The sequence below is a fragment of the Choloepus didactylus genome, chromosome 20 (genome assembly GCF_015220235.1).
Source record: "Choloepus didactylus isolate mChoDid1 chromosome 20, mChoDid1.pri, whole genome shotgun sequence".
Taxonomy (NCBI): domain Eukaryota; kingdom Metazoa; phylum Chordata; class Mammalia; order Pilosa; family Megalonychidae; genus Choloepus; species Choloepus didactylus.
This window is the reverse complement of record NC_051326.1, coordinates 27,951,494-27,967,788: the sequence shown is the minus strand read 5'-3', so window position 1 is coordinate 27,967,788 and position 16,295 is coordinate 27,951,494.

Here is a 16,295-nt window from a genome sequence, read left to right as displayed (position 1 = left end):
ACTTGATGCCTGAGAGAGCTTTTTAGTCCATTGCTGTAGCCCAGGCTTGGGTCATCACAATGGATGGTGGTCAGCTGGTTAGCCTTCCCCACCAGGAAAGCTGACCAAAGTCTTGTAGCTATGTCCATGCCTCAAGAGTGGAAGGGGACAACTGGTGTGCCAGCCCATGTGGTTGATGCAGGGAGCATGAAGGGCACTCTCTAGTGATGTCCACTAGCTGCTGGCAACAGTTACCCTTCATCATCGGCAGGCATCCCAGATGTCTTTCCACACTTCTTGTCCCCAGAGGGGGCAACCTATTGTTGTCCATTGTTTCTGCTTCCAGGTTGCCATCCAGGTCGAAAGGCCTTTGTAAGCAGTCCAGCTGTTGGTACAGATGGTTAGCACACCTCCTGGTTCATGCGCTATTACCATCCACACTTCTCTTAATTTAGCCCACTAACTCTTCTGCATAGTGCCAGTCTCCCACCATATAGTGTCACTGCTGGCTTGCACTGCCACAGTTGTCCATGTGGGAGGCTGCCCTCTAGTGGACCCATCAGTGTACAAGGCAGTTCAACAGCTACTGCAGGTGCAGCAACTTTAGCTGTTGAATCCTCTAATAGGACACTGGTCTCAGTATCTCATGCATTTTTTTTTAATAATTCAATTTTATTGAGATATATTCACATACCATGCAGTCATATAAAGCGTACAATCAATTGTTAGTATTTCATGCATTTTTGCACTCAGGGGGCTGGTATTGAAAATGCTGTGTGGTAGCAGGTAAGCTTTTCATTTGGTTAGTGTGCTCAGATGGGCACCGCCAGAGTGTGGTTTAGATGCCATGTTAATTATCCACTCCTGAATAGGGATGGCCGTTTTTAAGGCAACTGGGTTTCTTTGCATCAGTTCCTTCACTTGCAAATAGGCATTATATGCAGCACACAGTTGCTTTTTTAGGGGACTGTATCTCAGTTCAGCTCCTTTCTATAATTGTGAACAAAAGCCAAGGGACATTAGTTTAGAATGTCGCTTCTGCCACAGACCACACCCAAAGCCAATATTAGTGTTGGTTACATCCAGTTCACACGGCAGGTCTGGATCTATGCCCTCCAGTGCTCGTGCCTGTTCTATTGCCCTTTAGTCCTTTTTAAACACAGCACATTGGGAGGTGTCCCATTCCCAGACATACAAATGTTTTAACATTTGAGTTAAGTGAGGAACAAAAGGTCTCTGATACTCCAACAATCTCAAGAAAGCCATGAGTTGCTTTGGCATTTGCAGAGAAACATTTCACCTTATCAACTGCAGCAGAAGGTATGGTTTTGTTTTATCCGATCATACAACACTGAAGTTACTAATTCATGACATTATCTATGTAGTGAAATAGAGCTACACTTACAGGACTTTTTCACTTAGCCAAATCTTTTGCCACAAGACTGAAGCAGATGGTCAGGCTATGTACATAGCCTTGGGGAAGCACAATAAAACGCCTTGTTGGCCTCCTAAGGAGGAGAATGAAGGCTGGCTTGATTTTCCTAGGGAGATAGTAAAGAAAGCATTGGTAAGATCTAATCACTTTATACCAATGCAGAATTCCCCTATAGTGGTTTACAATGTGGCATTTTTTTTTATGCTTACCGTTTTTCGTCTCCAGATTCTGCTAAAAAAAAAAAATTATTTTACACTACACTTCTCCCATTTTTCTGCACCCAGTCCTGGGAGAGCCATGTCCCTTCCTCTGTTCTCTGTGACCCGGCTCCCCCTCTCCTCTGCACTTCCTGGGACACTGCGAGCCTAGGTGTGCAGCCACCTCTGTCCCTTCCCTTGATGTGAGGTTCAGGACACGGCACTGCCCTCCTCCCCTGGGGCGCTCTTTGCTGCCCCTCTGGGGCTGTCCCCTCCTGGTCCTGCCACTGGCCTCTCCTGTTACCCTGGAGTCTAAGAACCTGGGCTTCCGCCGCCCTGAAGGGAGGCCGACCGGCCAGCAGAGGGCAGCACACGCATGGGTTCCGAGACCAGAACCTGGAGAAGGCCTTGTAGGGGGAAGGCGGCCATAGCCTTGTCGGAGTCCTGGGACCAGACCACGTTGAACCTCAGTCGCTTTAGACCCACACACCCTGCCATCTGAGGCTACTTCTCTTGAAGAAGATTTAACCCGAAATCTCCAGGTCTTGCTACCACAAAACCATTGCACAGGTTGCCTTTATTTCTGGGTTTGCTCTATCCTTGACCTAACGGCAGAATTCTGGGGGTGGAGCCCCAGCCAGACCCTGGGACAGAAAGTCCGCCCCTCCCCTTAAAGCATCTCTCTGCGCCAAGCTGATTCCTGAGCTCTGAGCCGTGTCCTTGTGCTGCCCTGGCTCTGCCCCTCACTGGGGACTCCGTCTCTGAAGTCTACAATGGTGTGAGTGTGAGGTGTGACCAGGAAGAGGAAACAAGGAAGGGCAAGTTGTGGCCCAGCATTTGCCGACAGGTGCGGTGAGCATCAGTTTGAATCCTCCACAATCCTCCAGTCTCACCCTTGATCTTCTCTGGATTGCCCTTGCGTTTGCCCTTGCTCTAGTCTCCCTTTACCTCCTGCTCTTTTACCCCCAAAACTCTAGGGAGGGCTTTCTGTGCTGTGATCCTTCATTCTCCAGGTCATTGTCTTTTACTGACTTTGGCCCCAAACCCTCATCCTCCCTACCCCAACATACACAGAGCAAACCTTAGGGGAACCCGTCTGAGGGTAAAGAAGATCACCTGCATTCTCAAGATGGGCAAAGGCAAGGGGCCAAGGCTGGTTTAAGCCTGAGATGGCCCCATCTCGCCTCCCCCAGGGATCCCCTTCACCAGCATCAGAGGGCCGAGAACTTGCAAACACGTAGAAATAAATGTTCACCCGGATTTCTGATCATGTTCGCAGGGTGGCGTTCCAGAAGAAATAGCATTCTGTGTCAATGTGATGAAGAACTTTCTGAGAGTGCACACACATTCCCAGGCTTGTGCTCACACACACAGACACTCACACTCACACTCAGAGGATTGCTTCCTACCAGCTAGCTGTTCACCAGTTTTGATCTGACAGTGAGTGTACTTTTGTTTTGGTTTTTGCTAAACAGGTGAATTAAGTTGATTTAATTATACATTTCTATATTTTCAGATTGATATTTCATATATTTATTAGCTGTTTGAATCCCCCTTTTTAAACTGCTTATAATTTTTGACTTGCCCATTTGTGTCTTTCTCTGAAGTCATGTTCTCATGCCAGGCATTTTTTCTCATACAGTAAGTAGATTCTTAATTTTTTGGTTTTATTTTCATTTTTTCTAATATTTCAGTGTACAGAAGCTTTAAATTTTGTGAAATTCAATCTTTTATATAAATGAATATTTTTTTCATTGTGCATAGGTTTCAAAAGTACTTCTCCCAACAAAACATAGGTGACCTTCTCTAATTTCTTAAGGAGGATATTTTCAATGAGTTGATTTTCAACCTAAAGCTATATAATCAAAATGCAACTCATTTTCTGCTCTGGAAGGAAGTGAGGAGCTACACTGAATTGTTCTTAGTGACTATACCATTCATCCAACACCATTTTGCAACCCTTTCTTCCATTTCCTACTGCTTTTTGTCTGTCATTTACTAAATGCCACATTTTCATAGAGATGGTGATTTCTTTCCCCCTGGACTCCCTGTTTCATTAAACTTTTCTGTATTAAGGTCATTTTTTAAATTGAGAGCAGATAAAAATGGCCAATAATCATTCATCCTTATCCATTAGTGTTGATATTTTTAAAGAAAAGTTTATGCACATCCATAGGTGGACATTTTAGACAGAATAGGAAAGTACTCAGGAAATAGAGAGGTTCCCCAGTCCTCCTCTGACTCTTGATTGCTTTTTATTTAAGAAAACTACAGTAGACAATTTCTTATGATACATCACTGAAAACTTTACACCTGTGCATTCCTGTGTACTTTGTTTTCCTGCAAGAGGTTATATTATATACAATATTCTGCAAAATGTGTCTGTTTTTCTATCCAATGGAGCACACACTTTCCTTATTCTTTCTCAAAATTTTATATTTTTACCTAGATAATATTTTAAATTATTTAATAATTTTCCCTTCCCCATCAAAAAAATCATCGGAAGTTTTGATTGATTTAACTTTAAATATGTAAATTAATTTATGAAAGATGGAGATCATTTCATGTTTAGCCCTATTCAAGTTGAGGAAGACAATATTCATCAATTGAAGTACCTTTTCATAACTCAATTAACTTTGTGTTTTCCATCACAAATATTTTTCTCATTTCTTGTCAATGACTATCCTTCTATTTTAGGTGGTCTGTAACCATTATTTATTGGGTTTTCTTATAATTATGTTGTCTAGCCGGTGGACTCTGCTATGGTTTTCGAATATTTGCCTATATATATTTTCATTTTAAATATTTAATTCAAGTGATAGTGTTTTTTAAAGAAAAATAATACCTAAACTATTGATTGTTTGTTTGTTTCTCCATACCGGGAGTTGCACTCTCAGCTTTGATTCATGTTTGGTTGGTAGGTGAGAACGTTTTGAAGAATGTTCAATGATACTTTGAGCAGGCAGGTACTTTAGTCTTGATTTCACTTTCTTGAGGAAACTTCTAGTGCTTCACCATTAAGAAGAATTTTGGCCCTTGGTTTCACGGGGAAATCCTTCCCATTATGGCTGCAGACTCCTGTTCTGAGGTGTTTTTTTTTTTTTTTTTTTTTTTTTAAATTCAGTTTTTTTGAAATATATTCACATACCATAAAATCATCCATGGTATACAATCAACTGTTCACAGTATGATCATATAGTTATGCATTCATCACCACAATCTATTTCTGAACATTTTCCTTACATCAGAAAGAATCAGAATAAGAATAAAAAATAAAAGTGAAAAAAGAACACCCAAACCATCCCCCCCATCCCACCCTATTTGTCATTTAGTTTTTATCCCCATTCTTCTACTCATCCATACACTAGATAAAGGGGTTGTGATCCACAAGGTCTTCACAATCACACTGTCACCCCTTGTAATCTACATTATTGTATAATCGTCTTCAGGAGTCCAGACTGCTGGGCTGGAGTTTGGTAGTCCTAAGAGGTGTTATCTATAGTGCATAAGAATGTCCACCAGAGTGACCTCTCGACTCCATTTGAAATCTCTCAGCCACTGAAACTATTTCGTCTCATTTTGCGTCCCCCTTTCGGTCAAGAAGATACTCTCAGTCCCACGATGCCGGGTCCAGATTCATCCCCAGGAGTCATAGCCTGCATTGCCAGGGAGATTTACACCCTGGGAGTCAGGTCCCACATACGGAGAGGGCAGTGAGTTCATCTGCCAAGGTGGCTCAATTAGACAGAGAGAGAGGGCCACATCTAAGCAACAAAGAGGTACTCAGGGGGAGACTCTTAGGCACAATTATATGCAAGTTTAGCCTCTCCTTTGCAGTAACGAGCTTCATAAGGGCAAGTTCCATGATTGAGGGCTCAGCACATCAAACCTCCAGTCCCAATGTTTGTGACAACATCAACACCAGTCCAGGTGAGGAAGTCCAACACTTCTGCACCTTCCCCCAGCTCCTCGGGGCTGGGTGGAGGGGAGGCTGTAAATATATTTTTATTATCTGCCCAAATTACTTTGGGATGTGTCACTATTTCACTCTAGCCTATACTAACCTACCGTATCTCACTTCCTATTCAAAGTTCCATGTAATTGTGGTGTTTGAACAAACCGACTGTAGAGTTGTACTGTTTAGAAAATACAGATCCTGTACCAAATAGACATCTCTTCCCTTGGTCTCATATGGAAGTTGAAGTTTTAAAACACAGTCAGTTTCGACCTTTACCCTTTAGCCCGATTTGCCCTGGTCTTAACCAGACCTGCTTCATTCATATCACTAATTGAAGTCTGGGCTCTTTTTCAGTTTTTTTTTTTTTTTTTTTTTTTAACAGTGGCTGTATGTGCTAATACTGACATTCATATCTGCTGAGCTCTAGCTCTGAGTTTCAGGTGTCTCAGAGATATGCATTGTTCCAGAGACCAATTGGGTTATACACTAAGGGATCCTGTTCTGAGGTGTTTTAAAAATCAGAATTGGTGTTTAATTTCACCAATTTCAATTTCAGCCTCAGTTGAGACTACTTGATGTTTTCATTTTCTTATTGACCCTATTGTCTTAAATAATGGTTTAAATAATGAATGGTACTTATTATTAGTAAAGAACCCCCACATTCTTGGAGAAAATCCTTTTCAATTTTCTGATGACTCATTCTGCTATTTGAATCTCAAAAGGGTCTGTGAGTAATTGCTCATCTTCTGTTGGGGGTGGGCAGGGATTGAGTCAATAGGGCAGCGAGTACTTTCTGGGGTGGTGATGATGTCCTCTCTCTTGATTTGGGTGATGGTTACATGGGTGTATACAGTTGTCAAAACTGAAATGGAACTCTAAAGAACTGGGCAGTGTACTGCATGTAATTCAGGCCTCTGTGGGCAAATACCAAACCAGGCCTGTGGGCAATACAGGGTGCATGTTGATCTCTGTTTCCATCAGTCCCGAAAGGGGAAGTCTTGGGCCCCAGATCTCACAGCTGGCTGCTTGTCAGTGTCAGTCCTGGAATCCAGGATTCCTGGCCAGGGTCAAGGACACTCTCCACTGTATTTTGCAGGAAAGTAAAGGCTCAGGGGTCTCAGAGGAGAGGGATTCTGCTGGTTCCAATGACTGGTGCAGAAATCATTGAAAGTAAATGTTTTTTCCAGGACAGTGCAGTGTAGCAGAGGGAATGAGGTAGAGTCCTCCCTGCTGCCCCCATGGCTGTTAGGGTCCACCAGAGCAGGGGACGCTGGAAGCTAGGCCTTATAAGCTGGTGGTCACTGGGTCACAGGACCCCAGATCCTTCCTTCACATTCCTCCTCCTGGCCCCCTGCTGTACTGATCCTGGTATTCTAAATGCATTCTCCATCTCTCTGTCCTTCTCCTTCGCTATCACTAGCAGAGGAGACCCAAACCTGACTGGCCTCCCTGTTGCCGCTGATGTGTCAACTACTGGCCCTGAACGTAGCCTTGCCACCTTTGATGTGCCATGAGGGTAAATGAGACATCAGATTTCAAAGCCTCAATACAAAAAGAGTATAAGACCACTCATTAATCAGTTTTTGTATATTGAGTATACAGTATGATGAAAGGAAAATATTTTATATATTAAGTTTAATACATTGCTAAATCGATGCCACTTAATTATAATAACTTCTTCTTTTTTAATGCAATTTTATTGAGATATATTCACATACCATGTAGTACATTGAAAGTATGTAATCAGTGGCTCACAGTATCATCATAAAGTTGTGCATTCATCTCCACAATTCATTTTAGGACATTTTCACTACTCCAAAAAGATAAAATAAAATAAAGATAAAAAAGAACACCCAAAACATCCCATATCCCTTATCCCTCTTATTATTTATATATATTTTTTGTCATTGTGTTATTACTCATCTGTCCATACACTGGGTAAAGAGAGTGTCAGGCACAAGGTTTCCCAATCACACAGTCACACAACAAAAGCTATATAGTTATACAATTATCATCAAGAATCAAGTATACTGGATTATAGAATAACTTCTTTTTAATGTGACTATTTGAAATTGAGAAGAGTATTTTTTGCTACCCATATAGTTTTTGGTTGGCTGTGTCCAGTGCATTCACACATCTCATTCAGCCCCTCTACAGGCCCATGAGGTGGTGGGATTTTGCTCTGTCTTGCAGGTTCAGTTTTTGCTCAGAGTTCATTTGTCTCCTTCTGGCCCTGCCCCAGTGTCAGCCAGGCCTAGCTGGGTGGAGAGCCAGAGACCTCCCTCCTCCAGGCCCTTGCTCCCCCACTAGGTGCATTTGTTACAGTTCTGGCCCTTTCCTCGTGTGAAACCCAGACCAAGTTTAGATTTTAGACTTTCCTATAGTCCTGGTGCAGCAGTGTCTGTCCCACCCTCTGACTCAGGCCATAGGTTTGTTTCTTTCCCTATATTCTGCCTCCCATGTCGGTTGCCAGCTGCTCCCAGGGCTGGATTCTCTGTTGCCCTTGACCCAACACCTTGGGCGCGGTCAAGGCTCAGACCCCGTTGCTGGTTCACTGTTGGTGGGGAAGCAGGGAGGGGCACTGGAGCAGCAGGTTTCCCACCATAGGGGATCATTAGTTCTACCCTTGGGCTCCAGGCCCCATGGAAGATCCTCTGCCCTTTCTGCATTGTGTCCTGAATAAGTGTACCGTGTCCAGGACTTTCCTCCCCACAGCCCTGAATGGTGATTTCTTCCTCTCTGAACATAGGGCCCTTTGGTTCCGGGGACCCTGTTCTGCTTAGGGACAATGAGGTCCAAGTAGCCAAGGCTTGGCAGCGTGGCTCAAAGAGGAGTCTCCAAAATGATTGTTAAGTGACTCAACAAAAGGGGGCAATGCCGCAGACAGCAACCTGCTGGGAGCCCTGGAAACCCTGGGAGAGGAGACGTGTAAGGAGCAGCTTGTGGGCTCTGGAAAGTGCCCGAGGCAAAGACACAGGGCAGGCAGCCTCGGCTGTGATGGGGAGGGAAAGAATCAACTCAGGAAACCAGAAGTTCCCTCTTAGGTATTGGTATCTAGTCATTTATTTATTTATTGTTATTTTTTAATCAATACATTAAAAGAAATATTATGTACATGGGTCCCAGATGTGAGAGCATATGGATTGTCCCTGAGCAGAGAACTCTGTCCGGACCTCCATTTCATTTTCAATGAAAATTGTTGTTGGAGGATGGACAGCTTAAGAGAGGAGAGAGGGTTTGATGAATCATCAGATGTCAACAGGTTTTAGTTCACCTGCCATTTCTGAGCGATCTTGGTTTTTGTGCCGGGCGCCCTGCTCAGACCCTAAGGGCCTGCGTTAGTGTGCGTTGCCCTGTGAGAAATGACCCTAAGGCCTGGGGATAGAAACCACAGCAATTACTATTCCAGGTTCTCAGGGTCTGGATTCCCTGACCCCGGGGCTCTCACAAGGCTGTCATTGGCCTGCGTGCTGGGGCTGCTCTCCTTTCAGGGCTTGAGCAGGGACGATGTGCTGCCAGCGCACACGAGGCTGTCGGGGAATTCTGTTCCTCATGATCTGTTGGCTGCAGGCTGCCCTCAATTCCTTGCACTGGGGCTTGTCCACGGTCTGGCTCACGGTGCAGCAGCCGGCTTCACTGAGCAAACAAGCAAGGGGAGCTAGAGAGAGTGCAGGGGGTCTGAAGTCACAAGCTTTGTTGCCTAATCTCAAGGGTGAACTCAAATTACTGTTGCCTATTCTATTTGCTAGTGTTGGGTCTCTAACAGTGATGGGACAGAGGTCCTACTGGCGACATAACAAGTTAGCCTGACAGAGTTATGTGTGTGTGTGTATGTGCATACCTTCATAAATACACATGTATATGGGATTATATGTGTGTATATGCACACCACATATACACAAATCATTAACAGAATATGAATAGATTATTTGGGCACAGAGCAATCTTAGCTCTGATCCCCAATGCCCCAATTTCCAGTGGGGTGTATGGATGAGGGGCAGGTGTACCTGTACATACAGTGGAATTTGTCCCACTGGAAATGCACTCTGCAATTATGAAACTCAGAGTTCCTGTAGGATTGTTGTCACAGCTGCCCCTAATCCCCTTATACTTTATTCTAGAATTTACATAGATCCTCTGTTGTGTAGGAGGAGAAGGAGGAGAATTCTGCCCCAGAATGGAAGCAATTGTCTCCAGATTAGATAAGAAAGGTGACACTGTACGATACTATCCTTGGCATGTGAGCAAAAATGGCTCTGGGGGAGGTGATGTTCTCTAATTCTCTCCAGAGCAATGCACAGTGGAGCTTGCAAGTTGCATTTACATAAACTTCCTTTAACCAAAACAACCGGCAATCTTTGCCCAGAAAGCTCTGACAATATAGAAACATGAAAATATCCACGGAGAATTAACTAGTTCTGGCCCACAACAAGGGGAAGGGATTCCAAAAGGGCATGAACACCAGGACACAGATCACCGAGAGCCCCGTGAGCAGCTGCCACCACAGGCCCGTCTGCTCTGGGAGAGGGTGGTGGTCTGTTCCCACGTCTGCCATGATGGGCAGGAGAAAGTGTGGGAGGTCGGCAAGATTTCTATTCAGCGTTTGCTTGGTTGGACTGGAGGGCTGGTCTCATTTCTAGTGGTCTGTGATTGAGCCCGGAGCTGCCTCTGGGGGTCAGCATGGCCCACTTGAGGGGCTGAGCCTCTCTGCAGGCATCTGACTTCTGCACAAAGACCTAGCACAAGAATCTATGTTGAGATGGCCTCAAAACCCTCCCCATGTTCACAGATTCGTTATGATGACTTGTGGGACACAGCATGTGGTTGTACGCTTGGTAGGATTTCTGACAATGACATAGAAAGGCTGGATCCTACAGGAAAAAAGAGGGTAGAGTCTACAGCATCCCATGTGCAGACTTCCTTATACTCCCTCTGTCCCGTGAGCAGTCACAGGAGCGCATACGTCCCTCAGCAAATAAAATGAAGCCACGTGGGGCTCTTTTAGGACACCAGTCATATGGACACAGCCAGCCCCAGTTCAGGAGGACCTCATTCTAACTTCATTCCATCTACAAAGATCCTCCCTATAAATAAGCTCCTACCGGGGGATAAGACTCCAACACCTCTTTAGGGAGGACACAATACAGCCCACTACAGTGAGCCATGTATTCAGTCCGGGAACTGGGAGAACCTCCTGAAATCCAAGTTCCCCGAGGCCAGTAAAGTGCCAGCTTCTCACCCCGACTGTTGTGAAGACAGCAGACCCCGGCCTGCTATGCTAATCCTCTGCTGCAAACTCCTGATTCTAAATAACATGACAGTGGTTGTCAATTAGTCTCCTTTTCTTGGATCACTTTGTCTTAATTTCTTTAAAAACTCAGTAACATTGCAGCCCTGTTTTCACCATGTATTCCAGTATCAGAATAATTTCATTGAGGGAGTAATGCTGGGGGATGTGGTCCTTGCTGCCCAAGATTTCATCTAGTTGCCTCCCCTCAGGTCAAATGATAATGGGCCAGAGATAGCAACGGCCTCAGTTTCTCCAGTCCCTGCACCCAAAGGCTGTTGTGCTAAACCAGGGGTCCTAAAATATGGGCTAAGGACTCCCAGTGGTCCCTGAGTCCCATGAGGTCAGAGCCTTCAGGAGGTCAAGATGGATAATGTAGTAGCATGAAGCCTGTTTTCTTTTGTCCTATGTTAGCCTTAGCTCTGATGTGCAGAAGTGGTGGGTGTGACTGCTGGCACTTTTGGAAGAATTAGAATATGGCACCACCACACCCCAGAGTTTATTGTGTCCTGAGCACCACCCACGTGCCTTTCTGTGCAGACGTGGCTGTCCCCCTGCTCCCCTAAACCCCCCCAGGCCTGCTTTTCTGACACATCCCTCAAGGTACACTTCAGATGGGAAAGGAGATTAGGAGGCAATGGAGATGTGCAGAACTGTGGGTCTCCTAAAAACTTCTTCCTCTGAAACTGTCCTGCCTCCTTGACAGGGAAACAGCCTCAGGAGTGAGATGGAAGAGACGACAGGGATGTGCTGGGGCCGGGACAAAGCAAGTGCGCACTGTGGCTTCAGGGTCCTGCAGGCTGGTGGGAAGAGAAGCCTGGCAGAACATTCCAGGCCTCCCCAGGGAGGAAAGCCATCACCCTGGGAGGGAGGATTGCTGAAAAGGGAAGTGACACAGGCGAAGCCACTCAGTCGCCAGGGGAAATTGGGAACTTGCAGCTCCTAACCTTGGAGTTTCCTGTGGGGAAATCCCCTCCCTACGCCTACTGTTGTCCTGTGGGTTGGGTCAATAATCATTGCTGCTGTAATGATCTCACTTTCCTTTATTCAAAAAAAGAAATCTCAGGAAAATAGAGCAATGATTTAACGGGGAAAAATAATCAAATTCTACACCTGATCATTACTTTGACTCTTTTCACATTGTCTACTCCAAATATCTGCCTACTTTTCTCTCCTTTGTGGCCCTTGGATCTACGCCACCCTCAGGCCACTTAGAAAGCAGAATATGGCAGGACTTCAGACGGGGCTGATTCAGCATCCTGGAGGTGCCTCTAGTTGGTGTGTGGAGGAATATTTCATTTTAAAGGTTCTATACAATATGTTTTTCAATGTGCTTTAGAAAAAGTTCTATCCCTATTCTCTTGCTTCAACTTGTACATATTTCCTTTATCAGTCCCCAGTGAATTTTTCCTAAATTTTCTTCTAATTGTAAACTAGTACATGCAGCAGACCCATAGAAGGTGACCCCTGATAAGCCATCGTCCTGTGCTGTCCCCACCCCTGGCTGTGGGCAGAACTGGGAACTTGTTTCTAAGCAATAGAAAATTGCAAAGGTGATGAGATGTTCTGCTAACACCCGTAGTAAATTCGCTAGCCTGGCTGCTTCTCTCTATATTTATTCACCAAGTCACAAGGCTTCCGCCCACCGTTACTCCCCCAGCCACCTCGTCCTCTCATTTCCTCTGCGCTGCCCAAGTTCACAGCCTTACTCCTCTCCCCACTCCATGTGATCCTGGCCTCCAGCCTCACCCCATCCACCTCAATTCCTTCCTGCATCCTGAGTCAGGAGCAGCATGCCCTGGAGGAGACAGAACGGGAAAACCACCATCCATGTTTTCTCCCGTTTCTGCCGCCTCTCTGGCCTCTAGCTGGAAGAAAAGCATCAGAGAAAAATAGGAAATGACACAAGTGGCATGGCCTTTGGTAAAATTCAGAAATCCTTGGGAATTGCTCTGTGTTGGAACTGAGCCGCTCCTGGGCCTGGCGATGGGGTCTGCACAGATGTGGATGCTTTGCTTCGGCCACGGAGCTGGGTCATGCCACCTGCAGCCCCCACTGCCCTCTGACCCCAGCCATAGGGCAGCCCCATGCAGGACAACAGTCAGGGCGTGGTGGGGGGTTCTCCCCACTCACTTCTGCAGCTCGGCCTCCTCGCTTGGGTGGTGAGTTCTGGGTTTTCCTAGACAGCCACTGGTCAAACTGCAAGGCAGTTCAGGAGAAGCCATGGTCCATCTCCCCATTTTGAATCCATGCTCCTCTAACAAGCACAATACATTTAATTTTTTTTCTCTTGTCTTTTGGGGGAAAAAATATGAAAATAAGCCATGAGTGTTAAGAGTCTCTTTCAATTAAGTCAAGATGTGTGAATACGTTTTGTAGAAATAACGAAGTCCCATTGCTACCCAACAGCCCATGTAATGTTCACGATTTTCCATGAGAAATATCTCTCAAAAATTGTGCCATCTGGCCCCTACCTGTGCTGAGAAAGGACAGAGAGGGGGCTGCCCTTGAACTCAGCCCCAGATGCGGGGATGGGTGAAGAGTGTGTGCCATCTCCCCACCATGTCTGCCCAGGGGAAGGTACAGCAGGCACACAGGACCACCCTTCTCCAAGCAGATACCTTGTGTCCTTCCAAGAGAAGGGTGGGCAGTCCACTCTGATGAGCCTTCTGAAACTTAATTCATTCTCAAAGGGACTGAAAACACAAGGTGATACTATAATGTTTACTTATTCTTTTGAATTGTCGATAAAGGGCAGCAAAGCCTCCCTTTGACCATCTATAGATTTCTCCTTTACCTGAATGCTCTCTTCACTGTGTATTTTAAAGAACCCGGTACAGGGCCTGACTGGGGAAGGCTGATTTTGCTCACCTGCTACCTGGGTATTCACACCCCTGGGCACTGCCAAGCTTCCCATGGAGGTACCTCATAGGGCCCCTCCCACCCAAAATTGGGGGGCTGGGGACTGGCTCTGAAAAGGGGATTTCTTTATTGTTTTCTTTTTTTCTCTCATTTTAAGCAGCTCATTGGAGAAAGCCTCAGGCATTTTCAATTGTCAGCACTAATGAAGGAAAGAGTGAAGTTAAGATAAAGAGACAAAGGAAGAAGTCAAGTGAAGGTGTTAATTCTCTAAAGGGCTATCTTCCCTAAGAATGGGAGGAGGGCTCAGCTCAAGTGGCTGCCCTCCCTCAGAGAATTAAGACCCCAGGGCCTGAGGAAAAAGAAAAAAAACAACAAAAAACAAAAAACATAAATAGCTTAAGCTTGGCTTCTGGCTCACCCTAGGTCCCTGGCAAGAGCAGGGTCTGCTGAAAATTAAAGGCACCACACCTGTCTATGTTGGTGGGGAACTGTGAGCTGACAAGCACCACCTGCTGGGAAGGATAGGAAAAGCACGGAGCCTAGAGGCCTCCCAGGAGACTTGATACTGACTACACCCTCATGCTGAGATCTGTGCTTCTCTGGTCTGGGAAAATGTGATTGGTATAATCAAGGAAATCAGATGCCAAGACCAAAAAAAATTATGATTCACACAAGGAAAAACAAAGATATGGCCCAGTCAAGGGATCAAACACTTCAAGTGAGATACAGGAGTTAAAACAACTACTTAGGAGGCGGGGCAAGATGGCGGAGTGGTGAGGTGTACGTTTTAGTTACTCCTCCAGGAAAGTAGGTAGAAACCCAGGAAGTGCATGGACCAGACACCACAGAGCAATCTGACTTTGGGCATACTTCATACAACACTCATGAACACGTGGAACTGCTGAGATCAGCGAAATCTGTAAGTTTTTGCGGCCAAGGGACCCGCGCCCCTCCCTGCCAGGCTCAGTCCCATGGGAGGAGGGGCTGTCAGCACTGGGAACGAGGAGGGAGAACTGCAGTTGTGGCTCTTAATTGGAAACTCATTCTACTGATCCAAACTCCAATCATAGATAGAGACCAGACACCGGAGAATCTGGGAGCAGCCAGCCTGGCGGAGAGGAGATAGGGACAGCAAAAACAGCAAGGAAAACCCAAAAATAAAAGCGGAGGCTTTTTGGAGTTCTGGTGAACATAGAACAGGAAAGGGCAGAGCTCAGGCAGAGTCAGGCTCATGTGCAAATCCAGAAGAAAAACTGGTTTCTCTGCCCCCTGGACCGTTCCTTAATGGCCCTAATTGCCTTGTCTCCTAGCATTTCAATAACCCATTAGCTCTGCTAGGAGGGACTATCCCCTTTTTTTATTTTTTTAATCTTTTTCTCTTTTTCTAAAACAATTACTCTAAGAAACGCAATACAGAAAGCCTCAAAGACTTGCAATTTGGGCAAGTCAAGACAAGAGCAGAACTAAGAGAGCTCTGAGACACAAGGCAATAAGTCCAGTGGCTGAGAAAATTCACTAAACACCACAACTTCCCAAAAAAGGGGAGGTGTCTTCTCACAGCCATCTTCCCAGTGGACAGGAAATCCTCCTGCCTTTCGCCAGCCCCACAGCTCAGAGCTGCCCCAGACAACCCAATGTGATGGGAAGTGCTTCCAATAACACATGCACACAGCACAAAATCAGGCATGGACATTAGCCTTCCCTGCACCCTCAGCTGGTTGTCCCTGAGTTGGGAAGGCAGAGCAGTGTGAATTAACATGCCCCATTCAACCATCCTTTCAGCAGATTGGGAGCCTCCCTACACAGCCCTGCAGCCCAGAACCACCCTGGGGGGCAGCGCTCACCTGTGACATAGCACAGTCACCCCTCAACAGAGAACCTGGGGGTGCATAGCCTGGAAGAGGGATCCACTCACAAGTCTCAGGGGCCATACGCCAATACCAAGGACTTGTGGGTCAGTGGCAGAGACAAACTGTGGCAGGACTGAACTGAAGGATTAGACTATTGCAGCAGCTTTAAATTTCCAGGAACACCAAGATTTGATTGTTAGAGCCATCCCCCATCCCCGACCACCCAGACACCCTGTATACAGGACAGGCAACACCAACTACACGTGCAAGCTTGGTACACCAATTGGACCCCACAAGACTCACACTCCCACTCACCACAAAGACAAAGCGGGGGAGAACTGGCTTAAGGGGAATAGGTGGCTCGCGGATGCCACCGGCTGGTAGTTAGAGAAAGTGTACTCCATGAAGCTGTAGATCTGACAAATTAGAGATAAGGGTTTTAATCAGTCTACAAATCCTAAAATAACCCAATCAAGTTAAGCAAATGCCAAGAGGCCAAGAACAACAGAAAATTTTAAAGCATATGAAAAAAAACAGACAATACGGATAACCCAAACCCAAGCACCAAAATCAAAAGATCAGAGGAGACTCAGTACTTGGAGCAATTAATCAAAGAACTAAAGATGAACAATGAGACTATGGCACAGGATATAAAGGACATGAAGAAGAGCATGACACAGGATATAAAGGACATCGAGAAGACCCCAGAAGAGCATAAAGAAGAAAT